The sequence below is a fragment of the Ixodes scapularis genome, unplaced genomic scaffold, assembly GCF_016920785.2.
Source record: "Ixodes scapularis isolate PalLabHiFi unplaced genomic scaffold, ASM1692078v2 PGA_scaffold6__148_contigs__length_123643588, whole genome shotgun sequence".
In the NCBI taxonomy this organism is placed as follows: domain Eukaryota; kingdom Metazoa; phylum Arthropoda; class Arachnida; order Ixodida; family Ixodidae; genus Ixodes; species Ixodes scapularis.
The window spans coordinates 39892923-39897724 of NW_024609881.1; positions in this window are offsets into that span (position 1 = coordinate 39892923).

Sequence of the window (4802 nt, forward strand, 5' to 3'; positions counted from 1 at the left end):
CAATCACACATCAATTGAATTTCCTAGTTTATCAGTACATCCTTGAACGCTTACTCATAGAAAAAGGTGATAGGATACAGGACTAACATTGTTAAAAAGAGCTAATACACGACTAGCATTTCTACGACGGTCCTTGAACTAGCACCTACAGAGACTCGACTGCTCGCTTACAAAATGCTGGTTCGTACCTTGCTTGAATACCCGTCGGAATTATGAGACCCGCGCATGGAAAGCCGGATCCTTGACCTAGAAAGTGTACCTGCGTTTTATTTATTCTAGATATCGCAGATTACACTCTCCGACAGGGTAGTATTCACTCTGTAATCTTCCGTTGCTTCAGTCTAGACGGGAAAATAAACGCTTGAAGCTTTTTTCATGATACTTTCTGGTGTATTGCTCATTGACCAATCACGTTGCAAAACCCTTCGTCAATCCTATGTCACTCATAACAAACATTCGCGTCACTTACAAAAGTTTTCGTTCAATAAAGATTGTTTTAAGTATTCCTCTTTTCCTCGTACTGTGCGGGACTGGAATCTGTTGCCAGAACATATCCTTTCTTCCACCGATTGTGTGTTATTCTTCTTCTAGCTGGACGCAACCTAACTTTTGTATTTTCTTGATTTGCATTGTTTTTGGGGTTTCCTCGCATTTCAATTCGTTGCCGGGTTTTTTTACCTGCTGCTTTTACAAGTGTAACTCGTTGCCAGTCTTGTCAAAGTCCTAACCAGGACCTACAGTATGTCAAATAGAAATAAAATATAAAGATGTAAATACTGATGATCATGATTTAAATACTGGGGCTTCTTAATTATGTAATAATTCATGACACCCTGCGTGAATTACGTATTGGACAAATTCATAACGCAAGTACATTTGGTCAAAAGTAAAGTATGATTGCAAATGGGGCCTCATTAATAAAATTCTCTTGCACAATACATATCAAATGCAGCGTGCATAAAGACCCGAGAAATGTAGAATTCACTGCAAACGTTTTTTATTCTCCTATATGTTCCACTGGCATAACTTAAGTGAAGAAGCGAAAAAGGAAGGAGTAGAGGGAACGCCCATACAATATTTCGACACATTTTAATTAAAAATAGACTCGAATGATACCAGAAATAAATTAGAAATGTCCATGAGAGCTGCCCGAAGTGTTGTGAGCGAGCAGAACAAATGACATTTTCAATACAAACATTTTTTACAGTGCAAATCGTCAAGTGGTGAAAGGCGTCGTATGTGCTCTGGATCCGCATTGTCCTGTGGATTGTAAACAGTGTGGACACGACATCATGTCAGATATATGACAGGCATAAGCCTGGCTAGTTGCATTATACTTCAGATAAGGATAGTTGAACTTTAATAAATATACACTTGAAGAAAGGTCCGCTGTAGGTGCAGCGGTGTGTATGGTCTTTTCTTAATGTTTAAATTTATTCTTGTTCAGCTGGCCTTATCTGAAGGACATATGACGTTTGACGCTCATCTATGAACTTTTCATTTCCTTCATGAAAACAAAAGGCAGACCTTTGGGACGGTGAAGTCGTCTCTCCCCATCTCCGGCGGTACATCGCTGGCGCAGGCTGCACTGCTGAGGTTGGGTTCCACGATCCGAGCTCTCATCCCCAGAAATTTGTGCCATCGTAAACTTGCGCAATCTCTAAGTGCGTTACGGCCGCACTCCCACAGAAGCTTATGATTTCAAAATACAAATAGGACCGTAAAGCCGAAACGTTCTATTTTGAAAAAAATTGACATGCCACTACAACCTTCCATCATAAACCGATATTCTTTTGTCAACATTACACGCTGTTGATGTGTAAACTGCAGGTTCTTCACTCGAAGAAACTTTTTGATGCATTGAGACTACGGATAATATCCAAATTAATCAAAGTGTACAGTTTACTAGTCTGTAAAAAAATCGTCATGATTTTATAAACTGATTAGAATCTTTCCCCAATGTTATGGTAAATTTCGTAGTGTCTGAAATGTGTATTACATCTGTACGAAAATATTTCGGAGTCCCCTCACGCAATATTTTGACAAACAGCGAATTTCAGCAAAGTCAATTTAAATATAAAACGAAGTACTAGATTCGCCATAGTATTGCAGAAAACCAGAATAATGGCTAATGCGCTGGATGCATTTTGTTTTTCCTCAAATTAATTTCTTCGGTTCATCAGACCAATTTGTCAAACTAGGCGATTCGAGATACAATAGTAAGGGTGCAGGCGAGCTGGTGGATGTTAACCATGTTGAATATACCTGAGACTGGGGTAGAAAAACATAAAAGTCGAAGAAACAGAACGGGACAGGACGACGTCTTGAGACGTCGTCCTGTCCCGTTCTGTTTCTTTGACTTTTATGTTTTTCTACCCCAGTCTCAGGTATATTCAACATGGTTAGGCGATTCGTTCTCTTTACACATTTACCATCATTTTCAGTACTCTGCAACTGGCAACAATTAGCAAGGAAACATTCAGAGCTGTTTTAATTTACGATAGTCTAAAAGTATAAAAGTAAGTTTTCGAAAGATTCTCCCGAATTATTAAAGTGATGGGAATATAAAACAGTGATTTTTATCGTAAGGAGATGGAGGGCTAAGGTATGTACCCAATTTATTAGAGAGAATGTTCTCGTAAAGGTTGCCCCAATTCACAGGCGTCAAGTAATATTTTATCACGTAATAAATGGGTACCTTAAATTAATTTTCCCAATCACCCTGAACAGATATAATTCATAAAAACAAAAATCGGACAAAGGATTATTGAAATATTCGACTTGATATAACATTCTCGAAAAGAACAGAAGCCTTTTTCAGTTGAGAACTCGGTCGATTTTAGAATGTCCCTGGATAGGGCATGAGTTCCCAAATTTAAAACAAAAGGATGAACAAGCGCCTGAAAACATTGAAATCATGTCTACTTCAATAAAAGTATTCTCAAAGATGGCTCACACTACAGGATTTACCGTAGAGCAGCTTGTAGGCAAGGGCCCTAATAATTCTTTTTTTGCCAATTAAGCTATCGGTCGATTTCGAAACCTTCTATCATGAGGCGTTTGTGCCGGAGTTACAAACGATGAAATATGTGTGTAAACAGCCAAACCATCCCCAAATCTGTTCCTTTTGGGCTTTCTCAAAAGGGAGAGATATTAAAGTGTTTCTCATTCGGCCCGGTCGTGCTCGAAGGATTTATAATATTATGTTACACCTTTACTTGGGAACTGGATATTCCTGAAAAAGTACCTTGGCGAGGCGCGTGTTTCCGAACATCAAAAAATGAACGAATGCTTAGGAACTACCGAACCATCTCCAATTTGAGGCAGGATTTCCCGAAAAGAACTCATTTTGAAGTATTTTACATAGGATCAGGATGGGCTCGAGGTATGTAGGTTTTATATTCAGCATTCAGTTTGGTACTGGTTTATCCAAAAATGTTTCGTTTCGAGGCGCGTTTGCCCAGCTACAGATTGCATTGCTCAAGAAGTCCCGGAAAGGTGAAATGGAACCGCACTACTAACCCGCGGGTTACTAGAGCCGTAACACATTATAAACGTAAGGTTTAAAGGTGTCGGTTGAGAGTGCGGAAATCGCAGGCAGATGTAGTGCATGACAAGCTATGGTGCCTAACCAAAGGTCTTAAGTCAATTATGAAAAAAAAACTCACTATTATTATAACGTAACCATGAGAGGCTTCCTCCAGCACTCACTTAAAAAGTTTTGGAAGCATCTTACACCTCGAAAATCTGGCGTGACTAAACTTGTAACATATGACCGGGTTGTTTTAGAAAAGACGGACAGAGCGAATGCTTTTAAAAGCTCTTTTTCAACAGTGCTTTTTTTTTTGATGGTGGCACATTTCCCGAGTCTATCGAATTTCCAACTGTACCAGCAATTCTTAATGTATTGTTAAATCCGCAGAAATTTGTTTTTGTTCCTTCTTGATACACACCCTTCGAAGGGTAGAGGACCGAACCGAATTCCAATGCGTTTCTAAAAAGCTATGCCGAATGGTCGTCCAAATATTTATGGCTTACCTTTTAGAAATCGATTAATACTTTTTGACCCCAGGCGACTGGAAATTGGGTAATGCGTACCCATTATGCATGTTCCCCTGCAAATTATCGCCCCATTTCCTTAACGTCGACATGCTGTCAAATAATTGAACACATCATCTCCAAGCATATTCATACAATCTTAGCTGAGCACGGCTTACTGGACAGCTGCCAACATGAGTTCCGAAAAGGGCTTTCTACTGTTACGCAACTGACGGAAATTGTGCATTTCTCTTTGAAACATTACATAGTAGAGGCTAGGTCGATGTTATTTTTGGATAATAAAAAGGCCTTTGATAAGATGAACCCCAGAAAGTAAATGTGCATATCCTATGTTAAAGAACGAAAGTCTGTCAGGATGGATAGGGTAATTTCTTTCTGTTGGAGAGCGGTTTGTTAGCATTGAAGATAACTACTCTGATATTTGCTCTGTTATTTCTGGTGTGCCACAAGTCTGAGTTCAGGGGCCGTTGCTTTTTCTTGTGTTTATAGACGACCTGGTTAAAGACATGTCGGTGCACGCGAGACTTTTTGCAGACGACTGTATTTTGTAGATGACTGTATTTTGTACACTGAGGTAACAAATACGTCCGACCAAAGTAACTAAAGCGCGAACATGCATAGGGTTCAGGAATGGTGCACAAAGTGGCAGATGTCTCTGAATATAGAAAAAACCGTTTGCGTGTCCATCAGACATAAATTGAATTACATAGTTTATCCGTACAGCCTTGATGGCGTCCTCTTAG